At 36.8% G+C, this 13,012-nt stretch overlaps 1 protein-coding gene across 3 annotated transcripts in view; it reads left to right on the forward strand.

Moving 5' to 3' along the window:
* Positions 1-13,012, forward strand: part of MIPOL1 (mirror-image polydactyly 1) — a 188,782-nt gene that overhangs the window by 10,685 nt on the left and 165,085 nt on the right. The window contains exon 2 of one of the 3 annotated variants that reach the window (XM_064658645.1): positions 1,355-1,428. The exons of the other annotated variants lie outside the window; for them this stretch is intronic. The gene's annotated coding sequence lies outside the window, so the exon portion shown is untranslated. The remainder of the gene's footprint in view (positions 1-1,354; positions 1,429-13,012) is intronic. 3 annotated transcript variants of the gene reach the window in all.

The raw sequence follows: 13,012 nt of genomic DNA on the forward strand, positions 1-13,012 counted from the left end.
TGTAGGAGATTTTCTTCCATTAGTCTCTTCAACTGTAATTTATTGGCAACAAGCTAAATTGGGAAAACCGAGCGCCAAGAGGAACTATGTGAATTCCCTGATGTCCTGGCTCACCGGTTATCCTTACGTTTTGGGATATTACAGAGAGCCTCGGTTTTATTGCTCCACGCTCCATTCCTGCCTTCTTGCTGTGACCGTCTCTTGTTTCCAGGTGTTCCTGACTAGTCTCATCTTTTCCTATGTTTTAGATACTGTGTGACCAATGTGTGTATTTCCAAGATTCTCTTTGCACTGAGCCCCGCTTAGATGCCTTCAACGTTGTGTTGAGTGTCTGTTGAGGCAGAATGTTTAAAGAAAAGAGGTGGGGTGGAGTTGTGGAGCTCACTGTCCATTTCTTGCACTGTCTCTTTTGTTGCACAGGGTTTTAAGTTTAGCTGCTGATCTTGCTAGACATGCCTTGGAGAATAGAACTGGGAGGACTGGTCAGCTGGTTTGTTGGCCCTTGCTACCTAGATGTGATGGCAGCTTGGGCAAGCACCATCTAATTTCTCACCACGGTCAGCTTGTTCAAAGTGAGCCCGGGTAGCTCCTGAACTGCTGCTGATTTCTGTTCTGGCTGCTCTTCTGCAGCCAGAGCACAGTAGTCTTGGCTGAGGGGCACAGAGGGTCCTGGGGAGGAAAAGATACTGCTCTTTTTCACTCCCAGGTATGAGTTGAAGGCTGGTATGAGTGGGGTTAGTAAGGCGAGGTTTAAATGGCTCAATTTGAGAAATGCTGCATGTGACAGCAGGAGTCAATCTTTAAAGTTAGACATGCTGTAGCTGTAGCTGCTATTGTGCAGAAATACCCTTGATGAATACTGATAGCAGTCTCCTGAAACTTTTTTGCTTCTGTATGTTTAATGAGTTCCCTTATCTTAAGGAAAAAGAAAACCACCTCTAGTGCCTTAAATTGTGCAAATATTACAGAATTTTCAGTGGGTTTGGAGAGTTATCTGTTTTGCTTATTTGCTTGCTTTAAGAAGAAACAATAAAGCTTTACATCTGGATTGGGAAAGTGTAGTCATATGCTTCATCTTGTAGAAAAATGGTGCTTCTTTAGAATAGTTTTTGAGATACATTTTGTAAATGTTAATGGATATTAAAAGATTTCATATGCATACAATGGGCATAGTATGTGTGAGTTCATATGCGTACAACACACTAACATGTGCGAGTGCCTGTATTTGGTTGCCTGTTTTTTTCTAACTAGTAGTGTTTTCTGAATACCTTGTTATTATGTCTTCTGAATATCATTAGGAAACAGAGATGTGAAATAGCCGTTGAGATTTTGGTTTGGTTTTTTTCCCCACCAGTTGTTCCCATAGGCATGCAGGATCACACACCAGTAGATGGAGCCCTGTCCCAGCAGCCAGCCTTGAACAAGCTGGTGAGCATACCTGTAGCCTTTCTGACCTGAGCACCAGGCAGGAGGGGCTTCTTGAGCATGTGTCTGTGATGTTTTATTTGTATGTAATAAATGAACATGGTTTTAAAATTAAATGTCTAGTATTTGCTGTGCAAGTAAGGCAGTTACTGTGTGCTCAGATGCTTAGGGACAGTTTTGCAGTGTTCATGGGGGACAGGTGATAGGTAAAATATCCTGATCTGTTCCAGAGTTCTGCAAGTATGAGAGGCCTCTAGAGTGTCACATGTTTTCCTTTTTCAGTTAAGTTCTGAGTCAACTGCATGTCCTTAGGCAAATCTTGGTTGAGACCACTGAAAACAGGGCCTGTGAGAAGCTCTAAAGAAACTTACAAAGCAGATTAAGTTTTGGAATTTAGTTTTGTATTTTTGCTTCTTACTAATGCTAACAGCTGATCTTTTTTAAAGTATATTTTTGAGTATAGAAAATTGTCAAATGGTGCAGTTCAGAAATTCAAAATCAGCAGGAGCTAATCTTGCATATTCCCTCTTTTGCATGGTATGTGTCCACACCTGCAGCCCAGAAATGTACTATTTGGTTCAACTAAATCTTACAGTGGACTTGGTTTGTTGACATTTATGTGGGCCACTTGTAAAACTGTGAAAAATATCCAGGTTGTTTGTAGCTTCCTTTAGAAATCAGTTTACCTGATGCAGTTTTGTATGTAGACAAGTTACTCTAATGGAGTTATTAAATAGCAAGGTGCTGATTGTGAGCTATCTCACTGTATGTGAGATACAGTTCTTAATTTTAAAGGGAGACAGGAGGATAATGTTTGAGATAACAAGTAGTAAGGTTTTGTTCTTGTTGTGTGTTTTTTTGTTGTGTTCATGCCAATAAGTATGTGCTTAAAATATCTGCCAGATTAGTAGTTCTGTGATTGTAACAGATACACAATTTTATAACATATACCCTGCATTTTTTATTTGAAATTCCAAGCGTTTTAATGTTTACATTTCAAAACAATGGAAAGGGTGTGGGTCCATGGTGTTCTAGCTCTGACTAATATTTCTGTGCAGTAACACTCCTGTACAGTACCTTATATCTCAAAAGAAAAATTAAGTCATTCTCAAAGCCTGCAGATTTTTCTGGTGACTATATGAATACTGAGCTAAGTTGTAATATGAAATAATCTTTGACAATGTGTTTCTACCTGCTGTTCATTACGTGTGTGAAACTGGCATTCACATGTTAGGGAATGGACTAAAAAGTGAGATTGTGAAAGCATTTGTCAAAAATAAATTATTGAGTTAGAATTCTGCTGGATTTGTATAATTTGGTTTGCTTTATTTGTTTTAATGGTTAATAGTCACTTTTGCTTATGGTTTGCAAAAATGAAGTCAAGGATTTTCTTTAATGTGGCACACAGTTGGAGGGGCTTTGAGCAACCTGGTCTAGTGGAAGGTGTCCTGCCCATGACAGGGTAGTAGGACCTAGATGATCTTCAAGGTCCCTTCCAACCTAAGCCATTGTATGGTTTGTGATAGCAAAGTAATACGGCACTACTCCAGTCATTCAAACCCACTTATTTGTTGCACTTTGGAGAGGAAGCTCTAGACAGTATTCCAGTTTGTTACTGTTTCAATGCCTTTTTGAAAAACAGACGCAAACCACAACTGTGAATGAATATCCTTGTGCTTTTGAGGGAGAAAATGAACAGTCCCACGTGGTGGGTTGACCCCAGCCAGCAGCTAAGCACCCACACAACTGGTTGCTCACTGCTCCCATCAGCAGGCAGGAGAGAAGAAAACTCATGGTCTAAGACAAAGACAGTTTAATAAGAAAAGGAAAAATAAGGAAGAACAAACCAACCAAAGAAGCCAAAAACAACAACAAAAAAAATGACGCAAAGTCACGCGCTGCCTCCCACCCTCATTGTACCAATGTCCAGCCAGTCTCTGAGCAACAGCTGCTTTGGAAGACAAACCACACACCCCCTTCTTGCTTTACCCCAGTTTGTGTTGCTAAGCTTGACATTACATGGTACAGAATATCCTTTTGGCCAGTTCAGGTCAGCTCTGTCCGCTCACAACTTCTTGCCGAGCCTCAGTCTACTCTCTGGAGTGACAGAGTTGGTGGGAAGTGAAAGCCTTGATGCTGTGGAAGCAGTGTAAGCAATAGTCAGAACACTGGTATGCTGTCAGCACTGGTTTAGCTGTAATCCCAAAACACAGTATGATGTGGGCAGTTATGAAGGAAGTTAACTCCATTCAAACCAGAGTAAGTACAAGTAGTAACATAACTTCTCAAGAGTAAAAGTACTCTATAAAAAGCATTTTGTAAATTTGTAGCAGCATTGATGATAGACACATATAGATATGCAGCTTAATTTTTTGAGGGAGAAATTTGTAAATTTAGATAAATATAATCTACTTCACTAATATCAATTTTTAAACTTTTTTTTAATCATTTAGAAGAAATTTAACTTATATGCAACAATTGGTTATTACAGTGACTTCTTACATATGGATGAAGTTGCAACATGTAGATTTGGCATTAACAATGTATCTTAAGCCATCATTGGTTTGTTTGAGAATGATCATGCCCTTTTGTTTTGAGCCATTGTTAGAGTGGTCATGTTTTTGTGTTTTTTGAATTTTGATATAGCTACTAGCAGAGGCAGTGATATTAGCAACAAAAAGTAAGCTGTAGAAGAATATAAATGTCTGACTTGAGCATTTATGAAACATCCCCCCCCTCCACAAAGGGCATGGTTACAAAGTTTTAGCTCATGTTCTTGTTAAAAGGATGTTTTCTTTGGAGAGAAGGGGGCTTTTTCAGAAGTTTGACAGAAAAGCTTTCAGTGAAATACAAGGTAGAGGTGAAAAGACAAAATGTTCAGAAAATGACATTCCAGTGGATGTTTGCCCTTAGAAGCAAAAGAGGAGCTTAATAGTCTTGTATAAAACGTGAAATGAGTGGTAAAATCAACAGGGTGGGTATACTGGTCATTGGAAGGTGAGGGAAATAAGACAAGCCTTCATTAAACTTGGCCTTTAAATGTTTTTAAAAAACAAAACACAGAAACACCAAGTCTTGCACCTGCCAGTGTGTGGAGAACATTATGAAAAGATGACTGATAACCACTGTTTTTCTGTGCTTGATGCATCAGTTGATTTGGCAGTTGCTCTGAAGAAAGTGGGGACCACCTCTGTGTGTTCAGCATTCCTTATGTATCAGCACCTGAGTCCTTTGAGAGATTTTATGTAGTGCCCGAAGCATTTACCAGGGAAGTGCAGCACATGTTGAATAGCAGAGGTTGTTGTGAGGACTGATGTTTTGACCCAGGGAAGATGATAGAAATATAGAGCTAGCAGTTGTGAAAAGCTTTGGGAGGTATCAGAGTTTCAAGGCTGTGGTTCTTTCTTGATCCAAAAGATCACAGGTGGTAACTGAAAGAGATTAATTTGTAATTCTGATATAAGCATAAGTAATACATTTTTCTCCTGACAGTATAGAGTACCTCAAAGACCTATTGATAGTTGCCTGTAGCATGAGATTTTATCCCTGGTACAGTGATTTTTATTTACAGGTTACATTACATGAGGAAGAAGATTATGGTAACCGAGCCATATAAAGAACTCCTGCAAAACACAGAAAACAGCAGAGGTTGTGCAGAAGCTTGTCATCTTCTGTACTGAACAGCTATGAAACAACTGATTGGAAAAGGTCTGTTGGTCTTCTGAGGTCTAAGTGGTTTCTGAGTGCAAATGTGGGGAGAAGGGACACATAGCTTCAGTCTTATTAGCAAAACTATTTTGACTGAGGTCCTTGAACTTTTTTTATGGCTTAAATTTGAATCTTAGTAGCAGGACTGGGCAAAGCTTTAATACTCTGAGTTTAACATTTATTTGTAAACATAAACTCACTAGTTATAATGCAAAGCATTTTCCAAAATGCTAACTCTATTCTGCCAATAAAATACATGTGGTATATACTTGTAATCTGGCCCATGCCTAGAAACAGTTTTTCTCCTGGGCTAATTACCAGTAACTGTGGTACTCTTGTACAGCAGTGAAGAAAACTAGCAACATAAATTAGTCTAATACTGACACTTATGAGGTAAATGATACAGACTGTTCTGTTCTTAGAAATATGTGGGATGAAGTTATAGTCGAACATCAATCAACCAACTATGAGGAAAATTCACTGGATAGCTAAAGCATCTTAAATGATGTGCATCTGTGACACTTAACCTTTTCTGAAAGTTGAATGACTTTGGTGGTCGTTTGATTCTTGTTCCCCTTTGGAAGTGGATTGTAGAAGATGGGGAGCTGTGCTGGCTTCCTTGTTCAGCTTTGCAAATACAGTGTGGCTCAAACTGATGTTACTGTGCTTTATCTCTAATGAGCAATTATACCCATTCCCTGCATCTAAGGTACAGATTCCAGGTGGATGTCACAAAATCCTTTTTTCCATATTTTTTTGTTTGTAGGACAGATTGGAGTCATTATCTGCAGGATAAGGACATGCTAAAACACCTCAGTAATTCCTACAGAGACTATTTACATAGAGGAAGGATATTCCTGTTTCAGCCTAGATCTTGCCCAAGTTTTTGATGCTTGTATGGTTTTTAAAATAGCATAAATTGCCTTCCAGAAATTTTTATCTTATTTTACACTGTTTATATTTTATACATATACTGTGTCTATGTACATAATTAAAGTAATGGGTTACAATTTTTAAGGATTTGGCCAAATTAAAACTAAAGTTTGTTTTTTAATATATCTCTAACTATGTGTCACAGTACCATTTCACTGTAGGGGTTTTAATCTTTTTTTCTTGGTTTTAAAAAGCTATTGAAGAATGCCTGGACCTATTTTTGTATAAAATCTGCTTTGATAACAGATAAATAATTTGATATTTCTATATGTGAAGATCTGTATATGAATATAGTTTAGATAAGCTGCTTTAATCACTTGTTGCACATATATTATAATTTTATAGTTAATTTGGGAAGCTAGAGTAATCATTTTTGTTGCATGCTTTTGTGACTGGATGCAAATTAAACATGGAAGTACAGTGTCAGCATGAATTAATTATGCAAGTAAGATGAATGGCTATTTCATTATTTTATTGAAATGGCAAGAGTTTGAGAAGATCTTTTGTCTTAATAGATTAGTCAAAATTCATTGGGAAAAGTCTTAGTGTATTTAAGGTAATGGGAAAACATTGCTTTAAGTACATCCTACAGAGATCCTGTTTAAAACAGTTGACAGTCTGTCACGTTCAGTAGCACATCAGTCATCAGATTTATTCTAATTCCTTAAGCTGAACATTTCATTCAAGCTTGTAGATTGTCTTGTCAAGCTACCAAAGCCTTATAGCTTTTCTGTCAAGCATAGAGTTGCACCAACAGTTCACAAATAAATGCTAAGCTGCAAAAATATTGTTTATTTTCTTTAACCTTTTATTCAGTTAACTACACTGTTCTTTCGTGTTATTTTCTCCATGTGTGTTTATCACAAGGTATTCTAGGGACTACTGCCTAAACGTGCCTCATCCTGACAACAGCCACTTCAGACCAAGGGCCACTCATTCTGGGACTTGTTGTTTTTACTTGTAGCAGTCTAGACCACCGTGGTTATCACATTCCTCCTCTAATTACAAAGACCCAGCGAGCAGCTTCATTTGCTGCAGCTGTGAAGGAATCCCACTGCCCCTGCACGTGCAACACTGGTGTGGCCAGTCTGCTTTGTGCAGAGTGCCTGTGGACTTCTTGCCCTTTCTGGAAAGTGACAGTTTGTCTATCAGCATATTCTTCATATTTATTCATCAAAATCTCTGGGATATTTTCTCATGCTTTTTTATGTATTTCTGTGTCTTTCTTTTTTCTCCTGCTTGACCTTCTCTAATTCTGAGCCTTTTGTTTTAAATAAAGTCTTCTGTGTAAACTGCAGCACTTGCATACAAAGTCTACTTAGAGACATACTTTCTTTGAAGTCAACTTATGTGTGTCTGAGGTAGTAAAACGTTGAAGATGGCTAGCTGAAGTTAATTAATTGCACTAAGAAAAGAAAGTAAACTGTTAGATTGGTGCATTTGTATAAATTATGTTTAAGGCTAAAAAATTACTTGTTAAAGTACTGAAAGGCTCATGTCCAGATTAGATTAATCTCTATATTAAATTGCTAATGCCATGGCATTCAATATAAAGTTGTGACTGCCCTTTAATAGGAAAAGGGTTTCCTTGGTTATCTCTTTCAGCTATTAAAAAATTAAATCTAAGCTGTCTGTTAATAATTTTCCAGAACCACCAACTTCAGAACTCTACTTCCTACTTCTAGTTCTATACTGTAACTTGGGATTTCTTTTAACATGTTTTTCTGTAATTTACATGCAGTGCTACATTTTCTCTCATAGTCTGATGTTTTTCTTTGTTATAAAATGCTGTTATTTCTTGATACTGTTTCTTGGCCTGTTAAATAGCCAGTATGTTCTTTTAGCAGGTTATTCCGTGAATGGATATTCTGAAAGACACATTGTACATGTCTAAAATGGAACTTTGGGGTAGAAGCCCTAGATAAAATTAAAGCCTAAATATGTAAAAAAAAGATTGTTAAAATGTCAAGATAATGAAAAGTCAGAAAATAAATTATACCTATTATTAATTTTGCATTGTATTCAAACATAGAAATATGTATCATAGACAAAAGCTGGTTACAGAGAGATAAAATTCAATTTTACACTAGGATAATTGTTTTATGTATTTTACATTTATTTATAAGATCAGATAAAGGCCTGGAATTCTCAATACAAATCACAGTATGGTCCCAAGTCAGTAAAAGGAAACCCCTTCATTTGCAGAACACATTACTACTGCAGAAAACACCAGGTGAATAAAATGAAACTTATAAGCATCAAGTTTCCTACTATACATTCTTTACTTGCATTATCATATTAGAGCTTTGAGTATTTTTGGTTTTCAAAGGAGTGAATAGGTGTTCACTCTCAGCATCCTCACATAATATTACCTGTAGCCAAATTACCATGTCTTTGCTAAGAAGAGATTAATGCAAAACTTGAGGTATATGAGTGAGAATGGAATTTTGTTGCAGTAACATTATAAAATGAGATTGGTCCTGTTCAAACAGCCTTGCCTGTGCTGTAGATGTAGTTGATGGGATCCAAGTGCTATGTAGATCGTGAAGCCCATGATTTAAGACTACGTTTCTGTAATAAGCTGCTTTCTATTAGGAGCATCTTGTATCAGGAAGGCTAATTCTATCCAGAATCAGATCTCTGGTATGTCTTCAAAAGAAGGAGATTTAAGTGTTTTTCAGATTAGACAGGACAATAAAATGCATTCTAGATTCTCAGAGAGAACTGGAGGTGACTCGGTCTTGGGTACCTCAGCTGAGCATCTGTGTCAGTTTGAACTAAAGAAGGAAAAACCTCTAAGTAACAACCTCTAAGAAACAACCTCTAATCAAATTTCAAGCCAGAGTTTGAAATCTGTAGGTAGCAAACTGAAATGGCTGCCACTCATCTTACCACAAATATTTAATAAATAATCTGTAACATTCAGTGACAGGTTTTTTCATAATCACAGAATCATATAAGTAGTGTATTGGAGCTTTTGAGTTCTAGGACAATAAGAAATAGACTTATTGACATGACATCTGCTTCACAAAAAGTTATTACTAGACCTGACAGGTATTTCATCAAGCTGGCTGTTTTTCACAGGTGTTGGCTTCCAAAACGTGTTAATTGCTGCCCTTATTTGGAAACATGGAATTCTGCATCTGCTGTTAGAGAGTCCAGGTTTCCTGGACTCCTGTCAAAGTACTAATGTCACTGAGGTGGAAGATTCCACTGTTGCCTGAGTTAGTTCATATCATAGAGTTGTGGCAATGAGTAGTGGTTCAACAGCCCTGGCGTGAGGAACTGGTGTCACCGAGCAGCTCTTCTAGGTAACCACTGGGATTACAAATGGTCCTTTGTTGCAGTTTGTTTATAAGCTTGTAACTTCTGCTTCAGCAAAGGAAGGGCTGCTGCTTCAGGGTCAGAATCTGATCTTTGGTTTGTCAGATAGGATTCAAGGTAAAGGGGTTTTTACAAATATGACGGTCTAGTATACTGCTTGGTAAGCTTCTGCAGAGCTAGTAACTCAGCAGCTTTCATTGCTGGGTTGGTGATCAGTTCACTGGGGTCTGCTTGTGTGATCAGGCTTGCTTTCCAAATGCTGAAAATTTATTAGACTGCAGAAGTACAGATACAGAAATGCAGCTGCCTCTGAGAATAGACTCACCTTCCATTTTTTGATACAATGGGATTTCTTCCAGGATCATAATGAGGCCTTTCCTGATGCAATACAATTGTGAAAGGGCACTAATGGACCCAGTCCATGTGTTTGTTCTTCGCAGCCTGACATTATAAAAGAATGAAGCATCCTTGAAGGTTTCCTTTGTCATAAAGGTTATGGGTTAGGGGCAACAGGTTTATCCAGAGATTGTTATCGGGGGACATATAATCAACCTGTTAAGGGTGTTTATGTTAGTTTTCTGCACTACGGCAGCATAAATGTAGAGTGATAAAAATATGCCTGGGAGCAAACTTCAGCATCTTGTTTTATGGACTCAAAATTTGATGGTAGCAAGAATAAACACAGTTGTGGGGTGTAATGATTTTTCACACACTGTACTGAAGGTGACTGCTGTGCAGGTGTACAAGGTAACTCTAATTAAAACAGTTTCCCCTTGAAATGTAATTTTGTTCCTCCTCTTCACTATCCAGTGGTAGACTAATATTTGTCTCCAGAATGTTTTTCCAGGATCTGAAGTGGAATTACAGTATCTGAAGGTTACTAAATATTAGGCAAAAATTATAATTCTCTTCATAGTTTAAAAGTATCTTTCATATTTCAAAAACCCTCCTGGATGTACAATTCTTTTGGCAAACATTCACTGTCTTGCACTTACGAGAGGAAACTTACTAAAAATAGCATATGCTGCTATCATACTGAGGTTCCCCTCCACTTGTATCTGCCCAGTAGCTTGTTTTTTGCTTGGTGTAATAATACACTTCCAAATTTACCTTAGAAGTTAATAACAGCAACAACAACAAAAAAAATCAAACCAGAGACTTTATTGAGAACCCATTTAGTGCTACATATGACACTCTGTTTCCATTAATACAGCCGTTCAGTTCATTAGAGAGGTCAGGGAAATTAAGAATTATTTGTACATCTGTAGGTCTTAAAAATCCTACATGTAATAGAAACCAGTGATAGACCTGTTTTTTTAAATCTGTAATCCTGTATAATATAATTCTGTGTAAAAGTGTCACTCTTTAGTAATATATGAGTTATACTGTAAATAAAGGAAAAATTTTGTTTCAGTTACTGTGGAAATTCATTCAGATTAATGTTAAACCCCAGTTATAAAGAAGTTCATAAAATTTATCAGATGTTACCCAAAATGTTTTGAAGCAAAACTTTATCTCATCTGATTAAAGAAAAATGTGATCAGAGCATGAATTTGCTAGTCGTGGGGTCTGTGGACTTCTCAAATGTCTTGTGAAACAGGTTTTTAGGGAGGTGTCTATTAATGGATGTCTGAGAGTACGTGTGTTTTTTCAACCCGTCCTGAAAGCACTGCGGGAAACCTTTTAAGTACTAAACTACTTTTTCCATATGTTTAGCTTATTTACAGTGAATATCTTGGATAAAAAACCAAAAATAATCTTACGCCTCAGTCAAGTTCAGTGTGATGAGTAAATTAAACTTAACTCTTTTTAGGCAGAAACAACGTAAGGATGGCAAAAACTGCAACCTTTCCTCAATACCTCCTTTCCTAAACCAGACTGCTCAGCAGACGCGCAGTCCAGCTGAAGAGCTGAGCACAGTTTAATACTTCCTTTATATAAGAAGAAATGTGTACAGAAATAATTGATTACATATCAGGGCTTTAAAGTCTTGAAGACCACTTTGAAAGCAGTGTCAAAAGGGCATAACTTTTATCAAAAAATTATGCCTTTTTTTTTTTTAATAAAGTCTGAACATGTTAAAATTTGCCTTTGACAGTAAGGAATCATGAAACACGACAATAAAAGAAGTTGCTTTCATTCATAATGTGTTTTAAGAAATACTTCTTTCCTCCCAGTTTGACTGTGAAATATGAAGTTATTTAGGAGTTTTCTTAGTGCTATGATTAGGCACAGAAGCTATCCTAGTGCACATTCCTAACTTTGTCAGGTGCTCCTTCAACTTTAAAGGGGAGATAAAACTGTGGAGTCTGCAAGTTTTGCAACTTCACAATGTCCAAGAATGCCTTCAGAGTTATTCTGAGTGTTTGAATTGTTGGCCAGATTTCCCCTTTTCTAATCTTGTATTTTATATATACTTCTGTAGCTATAAAGTCTTGATTTTTTTATTTTTCAGTGATGCCAGGCAGTGCAATATGTAATGACCAGAACATCTGACAAACAAGTCTCAAACTATTCAGCACAATTATGTGCAAGAGAAAACAGTCATCAAAATAAACCTGAGTTTCAGAAGTGCCAAGGAAAGATTTTTCCTCTTTTCATCTAGTAAGTGGATTTAGAACTCCTTTGCTCCTCACAGGAATAACTGCTGTGGGACAATATTCAGCTGCTGTCTCAGCTCAAGTGTTTTGGCAATGAGAACATAAATGTATCTTGATGAATCAAGGAATAATTAATGAAAGATATTGGAATTTATGATGACGTTGCAAGAAAGAATAGAACATCCATCTGTTTCCTTTTACAAAAAACCCCCAAAGAGAATAATCATGCTGAAATTGGCTAGATTATCCTAGGTCTTGAATTTTTCTAGGAGTTTGATTTTAAGGCTCAGAACATTTTTTTCAGCTGTTTAACCCTCAACTTATATGAACCTCTTTGTCGTTTATATCTCTCTCTTTAAGGCTTCTTCATTGTAAATTACTTTCAGGGCTTAAAATAAACTTTCTTAAGAACCCAGAAGATAAATGTATTTTTTAAAAAAACGTATTTGTCCATCTTCTTTATTCCATGTGTTACGTATCATTATAAATAATTACAATACCAAGAAATGAGAATGACCTATGTATTCAAATGAATATTTGGGGAAAAAAAAAAAGCTTGACTATTTAATTGGCTGAACAAGAACTGAAATGACAGAGCGTTCATTATGGCTGATCTGACATTTCTGCTTGTGCTTAAAATTGTCCTGCACCTTGCTTTGGAAGACCTTTAACATTTTAGACTTTTTTTTTTTTTCCATAGAAGATGTTTCTTCCTATTGGGAGAAGATTACTTTTAATTTTTTGTACTTTTGAGCTGAGAGAAGGTTTTGGATTTTTTCTGAACTAGAGTTAAAGTATAAATATGTTGTTTTCCCTGACATGAACAAAAAAATTGCAGCAATTTGGTTGGGAACCTGGTATGTGGTTATGTTTTACATTGTTTTCTTAAAATTTGGCAGGGAAAACAATCCACTGTTGGAAATGTCTGTAATGTGATTGATGATCTAAACTTCTTAAACTTCAGCTAATGCCTTTTTTTGGGTTTTGTTTTGGTTTGGGTTTTTTTCCTTTGTTTGTTTTTG

This window comes from Pseudopipra pipra, chromosome 6, assembly GCF_036250125.1.
Source record: "Pseudopipra pipra isolate bDixPip1 chromosome 6, bDixPip1.hap1, whole genome shotgun sequence".
NCBI lineage: Eukaryota > Metazoa > Chordata > Aves > Passeriformes > Pipridae > Pseudopipra > Pseudopipra pipra.